Genomic DNA, 10,461 nt, shown 5'->3' with positions numbered 1-10,461 from the left:
TGATGTGTAACTCGCGAGTAGAAGTCATTCAAGCGATTGAGATTATGACGTTATAATATATGTATATATTATCATATAATTCAAAATAATCAATATATTATATCAAATTAATATACAAATTATTATATCAAATTTAAAAACAATGTTAGTGTTATATTTAAAAAATATAAATTTGTAAAGACTTCAACTATATAGGTGTTTCTGTGCATTACAATGTCAACTCAAATATAAATTTCAGTTACATTTAAAAAACTAAGGAATATTTTGTAAATAGTTAAAAGTGATAAATTGTAGTGATAAAAGTAAAAACTAAATTGTAATCTCAATTTAACTAAAATATTTCTTAAATGTGTTTTAATAATCGTTTAAAGTTTCCAAATAAGTAGCTTAAAATAACTTATAATAATAATAGTTAAAAACAACTCTATATAAATGATTATATTGTTGCGTTTAAAATAAAAAACAATGTTTGATGTTTTAAATAATTATAATGATAGAAATTAAAAATTAAGCAAATAAATTTTAAAAAATTAATTAACAATAAAAACAACTATAAATAACATCAAATCATATATTATATTTAATTTTATTCATTTGTAACTCGTGGGTAGAAGTTATTTAAACGATTGAGATTATGAAGTTACAATAAATGTATATATTATCATATAATTCAAATATAATCAATATATTATATCAATTTAGTATATACAAATTATTGTATCAAATTTAACAACGTTATTGTTATATTTAAAAAAAAACATATATTTGTAAAGACATCAACTATATAGGTGTTTCTGCACAACGCGCGAGTATTCGCCTAGTGCTTTTATAAAACACAAAAAAACATTTTAGACTAATTTGACAAATTCCAAAAGTATTTTCCTATTATAGAAATATTTGGTAAATTTTTAAATATAATAAAGGACGTTAAGTAGAAATAAGTTGGCACAAATCTCAAAGCATATTAAGTCAACATACAAAATTTCTAGATTGATCATATCAATATCGATAGAAGACAACAGTATTTAATAAAGAAAAATTAATATCCGCGTTTTCTATAATTCATCTCAAGCGCACGCTTAAAAAAAAAAAAAAAAAAAAAAAAAAAAACAAGATAATTTGATCAATCTAAATGTAAGCTTCTAATCCATGATCAAAAATACGAACAAAAGCCTCCATCTCAGTAGCCGAAAGACAGACCCCGATCTCCAGATCTTCGTTGATTTCTTTGCACGCATTCACAGATATGGATCCACTATAATCTATGGAAATGGTTTCCTGCTTTTTGGGCTTCCCCCATCCGAAATCCAAATCATAAAATTTGAGCTTCGGTGTTCCAGCAACCCCCATCACTGTCGTCGGCGTCACTCCAGAGAACAAATCATCAAACGACCTTAAATCTTTCACGATTCCATCCTTATCAGTCAAGACCTGATGTAGGCTTTCTCCAAGCAACTTGGTAGCAATGACGAATCCTTCTTTTCCTTTTAAATCCTTTGTTTTCTCCATTGTCAAACAATACGTAATACAGTTGCCGAAGTAAGCCGCAGGAATCGGTGGATCCAAACGTGCCCTGCAATCAATAGTGAAACCAAACACTTCCAGTTCATCGTTTCGTGATTCTGCGACGCAACTCCAGATATAACCACATGCAACAGTAAAAGATGATACATAGGCTAACGTTGGTAGTTGGTTTGAAACCAATTCCTTCAACCGATTGACGACAGCTCGTTTCAAGATAAACGTGGCTCGAACTTTATCAGTTGGCCCAGAAAGACTTGCAAGTTGATACTCATTGTCAAAAGTTTCAACCTTTTGGCTCTTCAGATAGCTTTCATCTAGTTTCGGGTATTTGAGAATTCTGTCATAAACCGGCAGACTTCCATTAGCTAGAAACAACTCATCTGTGCCAGATTGAGCTATGGATGTCCACGCCTTCAAGAAACAAAACCGGGTGCTAGCATCACCAAGGCTATGGTGATTTGTCATTCCAATAGAGAATCCGGAGTTGGGAAAAAGTGTGACTTGAACGGAGAAGACTGGGATTGATATGAAATCGGAAACTTCAGCGGTGCGTCGGAGAAGAGGTATAAGATGATAAAACTTGTCACATTCTCGAGGATGGTTTCCTGTAAGATCGATGAAATCAAGGTTACATTCTGCAAACGTAACCTCCACAGAATCGCCTTCAACATATCGGATTTCTGGGTTTTGAGCACGAGAAGGATATATGATCAAGTTACCAACGAAAGGAAAGAAATGTTGAAGGGTGATTGATAGCGAATTTTTCAGATTGGGAATGATTGTTTCAGAGAAGTGTGGTTTAGTGATCGGGAGCTCATAGAAGAAGAGAGTGTTAATTGGAGGGGTGGTTAGCCATAGGAAGTCGAAGAAAGTTAGAGGCAGTGATCTATTGACTACGGTGGCCAGTGGTGGCGATACATGAGACTCTTCAACAATAGTCAAGATTGGAAGGGAATCCATTTCATTTAACTTCCTTCGATGATTCATTGTCCCAAACTTTGTGGGGTTATATTATGTCTGCACAGATCTCATTTTATATTCAAGATAATAAAATATATATTTAAAACTTAAAATAATTCAAATAAATATAATAATGATGGGATTTGCCACACCAGTTTCTTCGTGTTTCCAGCAAATATTTTGGAAAGAATAAAAAAATATAAATTTTGAAGGTTCGAGACCAAGACACCACCACGAAAATTGACTAGTTAAGGCATTGTTATTAGGTTAGTGCTACTTGAATACTAGAGATTTGATTCTTCAAACTTCTAAGGTTGGGTTGGCAGGGTACTACAAGAAATAGGACCTATAGGGACGACAATTGTCGTCTTTATAGGTTAGAAAGTCGTCCCTATAGATGGCTGTGATGACAAGTCATCCCTATATGTCTTTGTCGCTATAGCCTCGTCGCAATAGATAGTTTTTGTCGTCGCTATAGATACCGTCGCCATAGATAGCTTTAGAGATGACATATCGTCGTTGTTGGTTCCTGGTTGTCGTACCCATTTTTGGACCTATAGAGACGAGATGTCGTCACTATAGCTAGACCTATAGCAACGACATGTCGTCCCCATAGATGTTGTACAAAATTCACATTCAACTTCTGTTTTATGTTTATTTTTCTAATTTACTCAAACATATAAAAGCAAAAACACTAAATTTAACTACAAAACATTAAACTATCATACAATATCAAAACATTTGAATATTTATACAATTTTTTACCAAAACATACTACATAATTTGAAATTGTTTAAAAGTTTCATAAAGTTTGTTTGCTTGCTTGCATCACCACCTTTACACCTGAAAACAAACAATTGGGAGTGTTTAAGGATGGAAAATTGGGAGTGTTGAATGCTGAAAATCCTGATAGCAAATGTGTACTTACTCATTTTTATATCATCTCACAGGTCACAGTCATCCCTTTAGCATAATCCAAATAGCATATGTTGATTAGAAACATGCAACATCAGTTCCAACTTCTAGTGATGCAAATACAGGGTCAAAAAGAGAAGATCATATGGAAACTTCTAGTAACAAGATTATCTCAGATAAAATTGCAACTCCTGATGCAAAGATAGTGGCAAAAGAAGAAGAGGGAACAAAAGTTGTTAATGGTGAAATGGGTTCATGTACAACTCCAACAGATAATACAGTGTCAAAAAAGAGAAAGAGGCAGAGGAAAAATAAGCAATATCATAATAATTTACCTAGTAGCAAGTGTTTTTTCATGTATAGTCCAGATAAGTGTTAAAAATTTAAAGGGTTCCTACAAAAGGCTGTAATAACTAAACTTATTAAGTTTATAACAAAATATGAAACTAAGATTGTTTTTAAAGTTTGAGATACTAAAACATTTGGATTGTGAAATAATGATAAGATAAAAGTAGGTAAACATACCCTAAAATTTGCTTCTTTTGCTTGAAGAGAACCCACAAGTATGGCATCATAACTACAAAGATCATGCAAAAGAGTAAAAGTGACTAAATTCCAAGATAATGGATTAAAGAAAACTTTTTGTGTTATATAAATGTGATGTATTAAAAAGGAAAAACATACTTGAGCCATTAGCTTCCAAAATATTCACAAGAGCTCCAATATTCAGACAGTATACACACACATGCCTCTCTTCAAGTGAGTAAACATGTAAAAAATAGTCAAAATCTCTTGAATAAATTGATAAGGTTTAAAGTTTGATAACTACTAAGAAAATGTACAAAACCTTCGGTAACAACAAAGAAAGCCAATTCCCATATGAATAAGATAAGTTCTTATTTCTAATTGAGTTTATGTTCTTAAGTAAGTGACATACAACTTTCTAGTGCGTCATAATCTATACGGACAAGCTAGTCATCTCATTTTCAGACATCAAATTTCTTGAATTTATTCTAAATATTTTCATTACTATACAACTAAAATCATAGCAATTAAAGAAGTCCAGAGTCTCATGAACAACAAAATTACCTCAATTTCATATCCAATTGTTCTCAAAGCAGTTGCAGCAGTAAGAATTAACATTCGCTGTGGATTAACTAACAACTTTGTAAAAATCTACAAAATGGAACTAATAGAAGTTAAAGCCGAAACAACAGCGCAATATTGAAAGCAAATAGTTATCGAATTTGAGTTTGTTCTTATCATCGTCGTTAACGTATATCTTCCAATTTTAAACACATAATTGCTAACATTTACCTCAATAAACAAAGAATTACCAACCTGATAGCGGGAATGGGTTTTGTATTCGATAGAACTCATAATCGGATGTGAAAAGGAAGTCGGTAGTCAGATTCATCGGCGTTGAAAATAATCGTCGTTGTTGAGCCCGTCGATTGTGTTCAACGACTAGTATCAGAATCTATGGAGAGAGAAAGAACATTCACAGGGAGTGGGAGGTTAGGAAATCGTTGCAGGAGAAGATAATGACTAAAATTAGGGATGGGAGAATCTTTGATCTCTCTCTATCTCTATCTCTCTTGAGAGTGAGACTGATGATTGAGTGATCATGAATGAAATGAAGAAGGTTGTGCTCTTGATTTAAGGCATAGACAGCTATGGGGACAACAAGTCGTCCCTATAGCCTTCCCCCAAAACTCCCCTTTCTTACTTTCTTTCCCGCTTAACATAGTGAGGTAAAAGGAAAATCAACTGTATGGAGCCGATATGTCGTCCCTATAGGGCGTGTATAGCAACGACATATTTCGTCTCTATAGATCCCTGTGTCTATAGATGCTTATTCTTGTATAAACGGGGTGATACCAATGGTGAAACGAATCCTTGCAATAGTGGTGCATCTAATTGAAACAAAATGTGGGTTATGTAATCCGTGAACTTTTAGGGTATCAACAATGCTCTGATGTTTTTAGAATAAATAAATTGTCACACCATTTTTCTATATTACATACAACTCTATAAAAAAAAATATTTCTATTGAAGAGCTCAATAAACATTACAAAAATTAATTTATAGTATATATGTATGAATTAGAAAACTTTTCTTTAGCCTATTTGAAGAGTTCAATAACAATTAAACTTGAAATCAATTAAATGCCAAAGTTACATCTCACAATGATAGAACTTCAATTATTAAATAACAACTAGAATTACCACACCATTTAGCTCTCCACTGAACTCACCACTATATATTGTTACCTCTATAATCTTCATGAAAAATTTAAACTTTTCAAACAATTCCATAGACCATCATTGTTTACAATATAGTTTTCAAAACAACTTTATTATCAGAGTTTTCCCAAAATCATAAAACAAAACATGAGGAAGAGCACGATCACGCCTTTGCCTTCCCACGATCATCTAAGATACCTATAACATAACCCAAAATTGTAAGCCCAAAGCGTAATGAGTTTTCAACTTTTAACATATTATATTTAATTTATTAGTTTTAAAATGTTGTTGTATGCAAACCATTATCATTTTAAAGCTATAACTTTTGAACAGTTTGGATAAAATAATAAAATTGTTAATTTAAATATAACATTATAGGGTCAACTTAAGTATAAATTTTAGTTCAACTTAAACCACCCAAAGAATATTTTGTAAATAGTTAAAGTTGATAAATTCTACTGTCTTTCTATTAATGATTATAAGTTGGTTAATAAGGTTAAATAAATATCAAACCTAAAGTGTAATCATAAATAAACTAAATTTCAATATTAAAATAATATCTTTATTCCTACGTATAAAGTTATGTCTTTAACTTTTAACATATTATACTTAATTTATTAGATTTAATATGTTGTTGTATGTAACCCATTGTCAGTTTAAAGCTACAACTTTTGAACAGTTTGGATAAAATATCTAAATTGTTAATTTAAATATAACATTATATGGTCAATTTAAATACAAATTTCAAGTCCACTTAAAAAACCCAAAGAATATTTTGTGAATAGTTAAAAGTGATAAATTGTCGTGCTAAATACAAAAACTAAATTGTAATCTCGATTTAACTAAAATATTTGCTAAATATATTTTTATAATCATTAAAAATTTTCAAATAAGTAGCTTAAAATAACTTACAATAACAATAGTTAAAAATAACTATATATAAATGATTATATTTTTACTTTTAAAAATAAATAATGTTTAATGTTTTAAATAATTACAATGATAGAAGTTAAAATGTTAAGCTAATAAATTTAAAAAAAATTAATTAACAATAACAACAACTATATAACATTAAACCATATACTATTTTTCATTTTCATTCATTAGTAACCCGCGAGTAGAGATTATTCAAACAATTGAGATTATGTAGTTTTAATAGATGTATATATTATCATATAATTCAAAATAATCAATATATTATATCAACTTAGTATACGAATTATTATATCAAATTTAACAACAACGCTATTGTTATATTTAACAAAACATATATTTGTAAAGATTTCAACTATATAGGTGTTTCTGCGCAACGCGTGGACATTTGGCAAGTAAATATAATAATGATGGGACTTGCCACACCAGTTTCTTCTATTTCCAGAAATATTTTGAAAAGAATAAAAAATTATAAATTTTGAAGGTTTGAGACCAAGACACCTGCATGAAATTTGACAATTTAAGGCATTGCTATTAGGTTAGTGCTACTTGAATACTAGAGGTTTGATTTTTCAAACTTCTAAAGGTGGCTTGGCAGGGCAAATGAGGGTGGTACCGATGGTAAAACGAATCCTTGCAAAATGGTACATCCAACTGAAGCAAAATGCAGGTTATGTAAACCGTGAACGCTTAGTGTATCAATAATGAATTGAACTTTCTAGAATAAATGGATTGTCACATCATTTTTCTATATTACATACAACTCTTTCAATTTTTTTTTTCAATTGAACTCTATAAAGTTCAATAAATATTACAAAATTTATAGTATATATGTATGAATTAGAAATTTTTTCTTTTTCCCATTGAAGAGTTCAATAATAATTAAACTCTAAATCTATTGAATACCAAAGTAACATCTTACAATGATAGAATTTCATCCAATAAATAACAACTAGAATTACAACATTATTCAACTCTCCATTGAACTCACCATTATATATGCTTTTCTATCTGCATTCTAACTTGTATTTCATGCATAAAAGTTTGTACAAAAATAATTTTGTATTTTTTAGTAATTTTTTTTTCTTTAAATTAGTTTTGTATATTTTAATATTTTGTGAATTATTTTTGTATGATTTTAATTGCTCCGTATCTTTTTTTTTTTTTAAATAAATGAGTTGGGAAGAATGTGAAATATGGTTTTCATATGATGTAAGATGGGAGGGCCGAAAAAGAAAGGAAAGATAAAAATGGATGTGAGAGTGATATGCCAAGTGATTTAATGGGGTGAGAAATATAGACTCCTTCCATCCTAATGGGATGTCATAAGTTTAAAATTGTGGGAAGAGTATCTTTGTGAATAAAAGGTAGATGTGTGTGCCGTGCGGTTTAGGGCCAAAACAACAAACCACACCACATGTATTTTGAGACTTTCAGAAACCACAACCTGCACTATGAAGATTATAAACCATGTTATGCGGTGCAGTTTTTGAACGGTTTGATAGTTCATAAAGTAAACCAATCAAACATTAGTTATTGTATGTACGGATAGAGTCTTGCGGTATAAAATTTTAATTGATCGTATACATATTAACCCAATATTTTACCTTGGTAATAAGGCATTAACCCAATGTTTTATATCAATAATTGATAATTCAAGTTAATGCACTAAAAGATGGCGTGTTTCCATTAATTGAAAAACTTGAGTGACAATTGCAAAGCAACAATAAACATCATCCGCATAAAATCTTGAATATGTTACTAGTGATAAAAATCTTGAAAATCTTGAATAAAATGTATGTTACTAGTGCTAAAGATTGTGCTAACACAAAAAAAAATATCTATTTTATTAATGCTCACTCATACTTAAAATTTTTACACTAATACTAATGAGAATTTACACCAATAAGCAAAAATCATGTTTTTTGAATTTAGTTGTATTTTCAAGAAGACCTATGTATTTTGCCTTTGATGCATATAAATGATTGATATCTATACTATATTATTATATAAATCTTACTTTTCTAAAAATAAGACTAATAAAATATTAATATAATTTTAATATGTCCAAATGTTTAAGCTTAAAGTACAACAAACCATTAATATAATAATATTAAAACTATAAGTCATACAAACTTTTAAAACGAATGTATAATCAACCTATGCATATACTTCCTAGGCTTTTGATCCAATCCAAAGTCTTCTTGAAACCTGAAATCCTGACAAAAATCTAACTACCTTCATATTTTTTCTCTTTCTGCTGACTGATTTTATAACCCATCCAGTGCACGAGGATACAAACATATGCCTCTGCCTCGCTATCTTGGCTCTCCCAACATGATTCGATGATTTCAAAAAGATCCCCGATATCTTTCTTGTTCCTCCACCTTTTCCTCTTCCTCTTTATCTATCCCCTCGATTGAAGCTTTTTGGTTCTTTCTTCTCCACCCTTTTTACCGCCTCGTCATAACCATCCAACATTGACCACCACCAACCTCAGCTCACTTATTGGATCCTGAAATCCTAAACGGCACACCATCACCTGATAACCACCATCATGTTAGCGTTCTTTTCTCCACCTCTCTTGATCCAAGAAACCTACATCGACCTTTTACTACAATAGCTATCAAATAATCTTCACCACCATTAACAATAGTTGCTTAATCTGGAAAAAATATTATTTGTACGGTGTTATACATTATCTCTCCCGACCTTTTCCTTTTTTTCTCTCCCTCTCTCTCTCTCTCTCACTCTCTCTCTCTCTCTCTCTCTTTTGAATCCTAATCGTTGATACATAATATTACTACACCTATTAGTTGGGTATCGAACACAGGTAACAAATTTAATTATCTAATTTAATTACTAAAAATTAACCTTAAAACAAGCAAAAGTTAAATTGATTTTTATCTGATTCTGCAAGTTCAAACAAACTTAAACACTCAACTAACGATTTCAATCAATTAATAAAAACACTTCCGTTTAGTTCGAGTCCACTTTTCCTCTATGGTTAGATACTAATTATGGATTATTAATGTTGATTATGAAATATTATGTTATTAGCAATTCAAGTCCAATTTTACTAATATTTTCACTAATTTATGTAAAACTATTCATGGTCATACACTAGCAAACACAAAATCAGTATAGAATTTATATAAGCTATGTAAGATTGATCTCAATAAACACAATTATGATCATAAATTATGTTCTCCAACACAACTAAATTAGTTGTTTTTATTACAAATCTAAGATTTGGTCGATCCGAGCTCTAGCAATTTAATAGACACTAAACTACTAGGTATCAAATTCATGTAATTTAATGGTCACTAAGCTACAGAGAACCTGAATTCAAGAAATCAAAGTATCAAATATTCACATGCTAGGTAATGATAATCAAACACAAGCTCAAAACCAACTATTAAAATCCATAATTTGATAAACTAAACGATAGAGTTAAAGCTTCATCTAGCTAAACGAAAGCAGCTAAATTTAGCTACTCATTACTAAAAGTAAACACACAAGTTCATAAGAAATTGACATGACTAAATTAATGCAAACCGAGTGTAGAGTTATAACCTTCAAAATCTTGATCTTCAAGTAAGTTCTCCTTCAAAAGATGTTTTTTTTGCACTATTATGACCTCTAAACTCGGTTATCTCTCTAGAATATGGCTAAGCCAATCTTCTAAAATCGTAAAAGTGAAGGAGTATTTATAGTTTTGGAAAATTTGTGCTTCACGACGTGACCAAGGATTTCATGTCGTGACTTGGGTATAAATCCTTATCGGGAAAGGATTCTAACTTCCCACATATTTATCTTCTAGAATACTCACTCCACGTCGTGATTTGGGTTTTTCGCTAAAATTTTCTTCTTTTATGCTTCC

At 30.6% G+C, this 10,461-nt stretch overlaps 1 pseudogene; it reads right to left on the bottom strand.

Moving 5' to 3' along the window:
• Positions 1-1,089: 1,089 nt before the first annotated feature.
• Positions 1,090-2,510, bottom strand: LOC145070760 (malonyl-coenzyme A:anthocyanin 3-O-glucoside-6''-O-malonyltransferase pseudogene; annotated as a pseudogene).
• Positions 2,511-10,461: the final 7,951 nt, after the last annotated feature.

Source organism: Lactuca serriola, chromosome 8 (genome assembly GCF_051521515.1).
Source record: "Lactuca serriola cultivar US96UC23 chromosome 8, Lser_US96UC23_V15, whole genome shotgun sequence".
NCBI classification, from domain to species: domain Eukaryota; kingdom Viridiplantae; phylum Streptophyta; class Magnoliopsida; order Asterales; family Asteraceae; genus Lactuca; species Lactuca serriola.
The sequence above is the reverse complement of the archived record's forward strand: the minus strand, read 5'-3'. Positions and strand labels throughout refer to the sequence as shown.